Below are 9,962 nucleotides of genomic sequence, written 5' to 3'. Positions count from 1 at the left end.
AACTAAAATAACAATTAAATTAATCTAAATCAAAGAATAAGTAAACATGCACAATATTAAGCATCAAACAAAAAAATTAAGCATATAAAATCTTACTTGGAGAGGCAGGATGGAGGCTTGACATGTGTGTAGTGGAAAGACTAACTTGGCTCTGATACCAAACTGTAACGCCCCGCCCCTCCTGCTAAGGCGACGGGGGTTACTTGGACACATACATGCTTAATAAAGCGGAAGTCTTACTTAGAGAATTAAAAAAAAAAAACATTTCTTACATTAAAATCACCATAGACATAAAAGAACCACATAACATACTTATCATAATTTTTTGAGTCTTAATACCCAAACACATACTTAATGTCATGGAGTCATAAAGTAAAATATCAACATGACATATTTCTTATTAAACAAAGCAGGTCTTTTCCTTTAGCCAGTCCACTACCACACACACATCTTCTTAGCCCCTCCTGCTGCTCCCCTAGTACATCCATTCCTTGCCTTTATCTGTGGTACAAGAAAGTAAGCTGTGAGCACTCATGGCTCAGTAAGTTCCTTTCCTACTCACAAAAACCGAATAGCATATCAAAATCACAAGTCAAACAGCATGGGAACAAATTATCATATTAAGCAGCATATCATGGCATATCGTAACATAATCATCATAAAGTATCATGGCATATTCTAGCATGAACATCAAATGAATCCTGACATAGCAAAACATCATCATAAATAACGTGGCATAACCATAAAGTATAAGCAAGGTAAATTCCTAAACATATATCATGCAACATGTCTTTTGAAAACCTATAATATACATACTTAAACATAATCTCAACATGATTAGGGCCCCGGCTTGTACCACATACATAAATACACGCGTCCTATGTAGGTCCAAGGTAGCAAGTCTTGAACCCTACAAGGCATACATACTAGGCCCGTTTCTTAGTCCATCGACCTAGGGGCACTTAGGAGCTCATCCCTAACGAGGCCCGTTTCTTAGTCCATCGACCCCGGGGCGCTTATGGAGCCCACCCTTGGTACAAGACATACATAAAGTAAAATAGCATGTCATACATATCATAGTTCTTATCCTTTCATGCATATCATGTTTCTTAACATATCATAAAACATGCATATTTGGGCGCACAGCACATGCATGAATCATAACGTACATCATGAACATATCACTTATCATATCATAAAGCATGCATATTTGGGCACATAGCACATGCATGGATCATAAGCTTGCATAATGAACATGTCATTTTATCATATCATATAGCATGCATAATTGGGCACATAGCACATACATGGATCATAAGCATACATAAAAGAGCATATCACTTATCATAAGAAGACATAACCATTCATGGAATCTTTAAATAACATTTCTTGATTCATTACATAGCATGTGAGGTACATCTAGGTCACTAAACCCATATGGCCGAAAGTCATGATTAGGGCATGATCTCTAGACAACACACAAAAAATCTCATGATATCTTCACATACTAGCATAAGAAAGGTCATAAGCATGTTAACCTAAATTTTTAAGCCCTCCTAGGTTTCTAATTCTTTCATGGACGAAACCTTCACGAAGAGCAATCAAGTTCTAAGCAACTTGCAAACATGTAAACCCTAAACACATATCATATCATATTTCATAAGGAACAACTTAAGCATGTTTAGTTTGGGTTCTAAGTTCCTTAAGCTTCTAACCTTATCATGGCCGAACCCTAGCATGTCTCATTCTAGGTTACAAGTAGCATGAAAGTGTTGAACCTTAAGCCAATATCTTATACATTTTCATGAGGAACATCATAAGCACATTTGTTTTAAATTCCAAACTTCCTAAACCCATTAACTCAAGGTGGCCGAAACCTATAAATCATGGAACTAGATTTTTAGTGGCATAAGAGTATGGAAAATACATACAAGAACATCATAAGCATATATAAGTTGGGTTCTAAATTTCTCTAGGCCTTTAAACTTGTAGTGGTCGAAACATATCAAGCATGGAATTAAGTTTCTAGTGGCATAAGAGCATGGAAACCACAACTACATTTCATAGTACTTATCACAAGAAACATCATGAATCTATATAAGTTGGGTTCAAAATTTCTCTAGGCCTTTAAACTAGTATTGGCTGAAACCTATCAAACATGGAACTAAGTTTCTAGTGGCTTAAGAGCATGGAAACCACAGCTACATTTCATAGTACTTATCACAAGAAACATCATGAACCTATATAAGTTGGGTTCAAAATTTCTCTAGGCCTTTAAACTAGTATTGGCCGAAACCTATCAAGCATGGAACTAAGTTTCTAGTGGCTTAAGAGCATGGAAACCACAGCTACATTTCATAACATTTATCACAAGAACATCATGAGCATATCTAAGTTGGGTTCTAAATTTTTCCTAGGCTTTTAACCCAAGGGTGGCCGAAACATGTGAGCTTGGTTTTGTTTTTCACATGGCCTAAAAGCATGGAAACTCTACAAAATTTTTCATGGCATCATTACAAGGAAAAACATGAGTAAACTTAGTTTAAAATCTAAGCATTATAGCTTTAAAACTTAGTGTGGCCGAAAGTTACATCTAACCAAATTTCTATGTAACAAGCAAACATAAGAACATCAACTAGTTTCATATCATTTTATCAAGAAGGTCATGAGCCTCCTAGACTTGGTTTAAACTTTCCTAAACTTCAAATCTAATCATAACCGAATCTTCATAAGCATGAATTAGGATTCATAACAAACATACAATCATGACATACAAGTAAGAGAAAAAAAATTAACAACTTCATTATCATAGGGTACATAACACAAGAATAAGGAAACATGCTTAGTTTGTGTCTTAAGCTTACCTAGTCCTCTTGTTCATGCTTGGCCAAGATTCTAAGGTTCATGGATCTAAGTTCTCTTTGTTCATTCTAGCATGAAAACCTTAGATTAACCTCTTATATAAGATACATATCACAAAGAAAAATAATAAGTATATCTAGTTACAAATTTCTTAAGCACTTCCTCTTATCTTGGCCGAAATTCTCATAAAGCAAACCTTAGGTTTTTAAGCGATCTATCTTCATAGAAAACCATATAAACTATTGTACCACAGGTGAGGGGAAGCTTACCTAGTGTTCCCTTGTTAATCCTTAAAGAAATGGTACCCTTGGTGAAGAGGAAGGAGGCTAGTACTCCTTTTGATTTCTCTTGCTTGGAGGGGTGCACATTGAAGGCTCCTTCTTGTAATTTAGTTTCCTATTAGGGAGAAACCTAAACTTGGCTTGTGGAGATGAGGGAGGAGGGCTTCTAGTTTCGGCAATGGTGAGGGAGAAGGAAGAAAAATGAAATCCTTTTCTTCTTTTCCTTTTTATGCTAAGTGGGTGGAAGTTACAAAGATGAACTTTGCTTCCCTTCTTCCTTAATTCATGCATGTATTTTTTCGAATGAGAATATGTCCTCATTCCTTTCTCTTAATTCTTCTCTTCATTATCCTCTTAAACTCCATGAAAATAGAGAAGAAAAGGAAGAAAGACAACTTGTCTTTTGCTTACTCCTTTTCTTAACCAAGAGGTAAACAAGGGGAAGAAAGCTACTTGATTTTCTCTTGTTCCCTCACTTAATTATATCCTCACTTTTAATTACAATTTCCATCATTTCCCATTCATATATTATTCATTATCCTAGTGGTTATCATACATAACTTTATTTCTATCATTTGTGAGAAGTTCAAGGTTCAAACCTTCACCTCTTCTTTTTATTTCTCTTATTTCTTTTTCTTTTGATTCTTCTTTTATGCTCTAAAGCAAATAACACTCATATACTTATCTTATAATTTTGTGGGTGTTAAAATTAATTTAACACAAGAGATCATAAAGAATTACACAAGGAAGATAATATCCCCTAGGAGCACTATGAAGGTAGACCTACAGAAAATTTTTGATATTGTTCACTGGTATTTCTTGATGGAGGCTCTTGCAGGACTATAGTCCCCCCCCCCCCCACTTTCATTGCTTGGATCCATGAATGTGTCACCACCACTAGCTTCTCCTTGCCCATCAATGGTGGCATACATGGTCACTTCAGGGGTGCCAGAAGACTGTGACAGGGGGACCCTCTCTCTCCGTATCTCGTTGCCATATATATGGAGAGTAGATTTTCACTTCCACTTGAGATGTCAAGAACTCAGGATTGCCCACCTTGCATATGCTGATGATCTACTATTGTTCTCTAGGGGTGATAGCTCCTCCACGAGCATTCTGATGGGATGCTTGGAGTATTTTGGGATGATGGCAGGTGTGCGACCGAATCTAGTGAAATCATGTATTTATATGGTTGGTCTAGAGGAGGATGTGTGACAGGAGTTGTTCACAATCATAAGTTACCAAGAGGGGCACATGCCTTATAGATATTTGGGGATTTCTTTGGCATCAAAGAAACTTAAAATTGTGGACTATGGTCCCTTGTTGGATGCATTGATCAAGAGGATCAATGTGTGGCCGAAAGTTACCCTCTCTTATGCGGGGAGGGGGCAGTTGATATAGTATGTGTTGCAGAGGGTGGAATACTATTGGATGTCTATCTTGTCATTGTTGAAGGGAGTTATGGAGCGTATTTATAGCTTGTGTCGGAGCTTTCTTTGGACATCCAAGCACCCCCCCCCACCCCCAATTGCTTGAACTGAGATGTGTAAGTCTAAAGAAGAAGGGCGGCTGGGGTTTAGGGAGTTATCTGCATGGAACACTGCTTTATTATCCAGGTTGCTTTGGCGCATACATGATAAGCAGGATGCCCTCTGGATCCGATGGGTCCATCACACCTATCTAAGGGACATTGACATATGGTGATGGAGGAGTAAGCATACAAACTCTTCCCTTTTGAAGCATCTAGTACATATCGGATGCCGGGTCACAGGAGGATGCTAGACAGAGGCTAGCAGCTTGGTTTGCTCAGGATGGAGGGGTGGCCCGGGCATATGACTTCTTTAGGCATCCTAGCCCTAAGAAGCCATGGGCCCGGGCAGTGTGGAAGACCTACTTACAGTAGAGTCACACAGTTACATTCTGGATGCTGGCACAGAGGCGTCTTCCCACCAGAGACAGACAGGACTATCTAGAGGACCAGCAGTGCACTTTTTGTGGACAGGTTCTAGAGACACAGGAGCATCTATTCTTCGGGTGCCCCCCTATCGCAGAGTTATGGAGGAGGATCAGAGACTGGCTTCACATGCGACCGGAGATGTCCACCTACCGGCGGACGCTGAGAGTCTTCGGAAGACATTACCGTGGGAGTAGGATGCTGACAAAGGCTCATCATCTTGCCTTGTCATCTATGATACATTATGTATGGAGGGCTAGAAATAGTAGTTTCTTTGAGGAGAGGCAGTTAGACATTGAGAGGATTCTCAGGAGTGTGCAAATTCATGTATACCGGTCCTTGGGTCTTTACTCTGATCTGAGACTTTGTCAGACATGAGTACCGCCGAAAGGCCAGTCCTTGTACACTTGCATTGTGCTATACCATTTTTACTTATCCAAGGGCTCTCACGGGAGCTACTGCACTTGTTTGTTGTGTTTTGCTTTTGCTTTTTATTTTGCTTTTATTTTATGTATTGTGGGGTGCGATTTTTCTTCTAGGAGAATGACGTGGGGAGAAAAAAAAAAGGGAAAAAGAAAAAGGAAAAAAGAGGGAAAAAAGGGAAACGTGCAGTCTTACTTGGTTTTGGATGCATGACATGAGGCTCCAGCTCCATAAGGCTTGCTAATTAGGGTAGTATGCTTCTTGACATGGAGTTGTAGGATAGAGCACCGATGGAAGCAGCATTAGCATGGAGGTGTACATAAGTCATGCTTGTGAGGGACCACATTTATTTTGTGTAGTGGTGCTGATGTATACAAGCGTGAGGGACACTACAAAATAGTGGTCATGGTGGGGTTGTACAGGAGAGGGTGGGCACTTCATATTTTGTATAGCAAGGGGATATTGTGTGTAGTGAAGGAATGAGGTTGCATTTTGTACACTTTGGCTATGGAGAGGGCAAGAGAGGTAGGAGGCATGGGTGAGGATGATAAATAGATTCATCATAATTGATCTATCTAGTCTACAGCAAACGGCTCACGGTAAGACAGCATCAAATTCGTTGATGGCTGGGATTTTGCCAAAAAGTCCAAGAGGGCTAGTGAATAGATCACTATAATAATTTATCTAGTCCATAGTAAATGACTCGTAGTAAGGATCGCACTAAATCTGTTAATGGCTGGGGGTTTGCCAAAAAGCCCAAGAGGATTCATAGATCCACCATAAGGATCTATCTAGACCGCAGCAAATGGCTCACAATAAAAACACGATAAATCCGTTAATAGCTGACCACTTGCTAAAAGTGGGGCAACGACCTTTGGCGGGATGATAGCTTTGGTGTGGTGGGACTTATCTCAAGTAGATTCATGGAACCACCATCTTAGGGTTGGACCCAGCATTGTAGTTGCCGGTGGAGACAGGATGCACTGATTTCAGCATATGGCCAGTGCCAAGCGCATAGTTGCTATAGATCACAGAGCCACACAGCTGACTCAGATGGGACACAGATGTCGGAGAAGTCAGGTTGAGGATGGATTCAACATTCTTCTGAGTCAATACGTGGAGGTGCTCACGTTTGTGCTCCAAGGCATTGCTAGGATTGCCAGTATTATCAGCATCTTCGGAGGATAGTACAGTGAGAGTACTGGCATTGATTGTATTAGGGGGATGGTACTGTGAGCATATAGGGCATTGGTTGTCTATTGGTGGTATTCTGGGAGATGGTACAGTGAGAGTACACTACATGTATATGGGCTTGCATAGGGTTCATACCTCCGATATATAGTTGGATCTGATATTTCATCAGAAACAGTTGGTTATCCTTGGACGTGTATAGTTGTACACCTTTTCTTGATGATATAATTTATCTTTCATAAAAAAAAAAAGGAGAGAGAAGAGACCCCCACAGGCTACTTGAGATGGTAAGTGGTAGGGTTGATGCCCCATAAGGTCTAGAGGTCGATTCTCGGGGATGGCAGGGCGTAAATCCCTGCAACTGGTGTAAAACTCACTCCACCTGCCACTTGCCTTCTCAGTTACCGTGATTTACCTCCTCCGTGTTGGCCCTGGACGGGCTGGCGGGGGCCCTGGGGGCGAGCATATTCGTCTTTTGCCCCAAAGGAGAGAGAAGAGAGTTATTCATTAAAAAGATAGAGAGAGAGAAGAGTCACTATGTGAAAATGAATAATAGGCTTCAAATATTATCCAAAATAATAGGTAGATAATTACCGAAGTAAACGCACGTAAAGTAAAATGGTCAATTTATTATTTTGCCATACAATTATCAAAGTTTATCACCAGTCTAAAATTGATTCAAAATCGAACGGTTTTTAAAGTAAAAAAAATTCTATTACTTCATCGGGATCCATAAAAGTACTGAAGTGGTTGATGATATATTACTTCGTAGGTTACATTAATTAACGAAGTCAAATATGTATACAACATCACAAGTTTTATATTCTGGTGCAGTAAATATTTATTTTTTACTTCTGCATAATTTGACTTGGTCAAAGTATTTTATGTTATATTACTTCATCGTAGTGTAGATGTAATAGAACATATTTTAGTTTAACAAAAATTTCAATTTAGCAAAATAATTTATTCCAATGACTTCATAAATTTGATCAGTGGTGAAGTAAATTGTTTCTTTAACTATGTCAGTATTTACATTTGTCGAAATCTTTTGTGTTGTATTACTCTACTATTTGTTTATAGTGTCAAAGTAATTGACAATATTTTACTGTAATACAATTTTTAATTGACAAAAGTGTATATCATAATATTTTACTACAATACAATATTTTTCATCACCAAAATTGAACAAAATTATCATAAATATCTATCAAATACAACCTAAAAGTGTATTCATTAAACATGTGTAACCAACTTCACCCAAAACCTTTTGTATCCATAAATCCCTAAATATAGCCCAAAAATATATTCACAAAAGATAAGTTTGACTAACTTTATCTAAAAGCTTTTGTATCTAAAAATCTTTAAATACAATTCAAAATTTATATCACAGCCTACACTTAGACATCCACATAGAAGTAAACGAATTCGCTCTATTCACTTCTGATTTCATCATACTGAGATTGATTAGAATAGTATTTTTTTTTAATGTTGTAAACTGAAACATTAATAGAAGGATGAGATTAATGTAAAATAATTCAATATTTGATAAAGAAGATAACTAACTTATATATCAAAGATAGAGAAACAATGCAAACTTTAACTCAATGGACAACCACTATAATCCATAAGTTACTTTATGTCACTATGTGGTAGAAAAAAGGACAACGTAGTAAATCTAAAAGTTGTGTAACACATTCACATCAAGAACAGCAAGAATAACAAGTAGTAGTGTCCTATGTGGAAGCCCGGCATTGATTTTTTTTTTTACAAAAAAAAAACATATTGAAGACTAATCAACTTTGCTCGTATAATCATGACAAGCCCAATGAAAAAAATGGTTAAACAGGTAAAACTCTTTCAATCATTAAAAAAAAAAAGAATATATTCATTTGTCAGCGGATCTAATTGACTGAGTTGTCAAATCCAATGGAAATATAAGTAAAAAATTAAAGAAAATTTTGACATTAGATATAACCTCTCATTGAATAAGTGGAGCAATATTTCATGCTACTTAAAATATATGTCACATGGGGCGCGATAAGATGGTTAAGCAAGCAAAGGATGTTGCTGGGCAACTGGATCACATTCGCGCACCATAGTATGGAAATCAGAGATATATTAGAGTATGTTACTCCACAAGCTAAATTCGACATGCAAGAAAAGGACAATTTGAATCTTGAAGAAAATTAGGCACAAACATCAAAATTAAATTTTGATTTTAAAATAAATGTTAAAACCAATAGAGGCAGCAACTAGTACAAGAGTCTTAAGCAGGATGCAAGTTCCTGCAAGTTGTAGAAAAAATGCAATATTTGCTTGTATGTTATCCAAGATATTAATTGGTAAAGAGCATATGAAATGAAGAGAGAAAAAAATAATACCATGTAGTTGTAAAAAGAAAATCAAGAAATCAAAGAAACATTATATCAGATCACTTGAGATAAGTGCAAAGGTAAAATATCATTATTAGGAATTGTAGCTAAAGTTATGAGCACAAGTAAAACCATAAATGCCAAACTAGAATTTTACATAAAACTCATCACAGTAAAAAAGGAGCTTACTGTGATCCATTGGCACCTCAATGCAACATTTCTTATAGTCTTCTTAGGCAATAAAGCAGATATCTTTGTGTGCTTTTGTATTCCCCCATGAGATGAGAATATCTGTCTTTCACAAATATAAATTAATATTGAAACATATAAATGAACAACAAAAGCAATCAATATCACTATGATATCCATAATGTATGATCCGGTCCGGAACCTGAGTCAGACGGACCGTCGGGTGAGGTGGATGAAATGTTGACTGCAGTCGCGACGTCTCGGAAGGGGGTGTGCTGAGATGGCTCCCGTGTTGACTAAGTCTTCAAAAGTCCTCTGGTCAACGCTACCTGCAGTCAGTGACCGGGTTAACCCGGCCCCCGGTACCCCGATGCTCGAGGCAGATCCAACGAATATAAAAGTAACAGGCTAAGTCATAAAATAATGAAATGCATATAAAGAATATGAACGGAGAACGTACCCTGGCCCAGGGGGGCGCCCTCGGATGGGACACGGCTCGAGTTGTCGCGACTCGGAAGAATAGATGGCTCCGATCAAGCTGGAGAGCTGGATTTGACGACGAGAAGCGGAACACGACACGGGCCTGAAATCGACACGCAGGCCGAGGTAATCGACCGGTATGCAGACCGAGATAAGCGACCGGCACACAGACCGGGATAAGAGACCGGCGCGTAGGCCGGGATAAAGTAT

General features: G+C 38.2%; 1 long non-coding RNA gene across 1 annotated transcript; it reads right to left on the bottom strand.

Moving 5' to 3' along the window:
- Positions 1 to 468: 468 nt before the first annotated feature.
- LOC122019767 lies at positions 469 to 9,611 on the bottom strand. Its single transcript, XR_006122025.1, has 3 exons — positions 9,475 to 9,611; positions 9,273 to 9,374; positions 469 to 501 (listed from the first exon to the last, which is right to left on the bottom strand). It is a non-coding gene; the product is annotated as an uncharacterized LOC122019767 (long non-coding RNA).
- Between the last annotated feature and the right edge of the window lie 351 nt (positions 9,612 to 9,962).

The sequence above is a fragment of the Zingiber officinale genome, chromosome 9A (genome assembly GCF_018446385.1).
Source record: "Zingiber officinale cultivar Zhangliang chromosome 9A, Zo_v1.1, whole genome shotgun sequence".
NCBI lineage: Eukaryota > Viridiplantae > Streptophyta > Magnoliopsida > Zingiberales > Zingiberaceae > Zingiber > Zingiber officinale.
The sequence above is the reverse complement of the archived record's forward strand: the minus strand, read 5'-3'. Positions and strand labels throughout refer to the sequence as shown.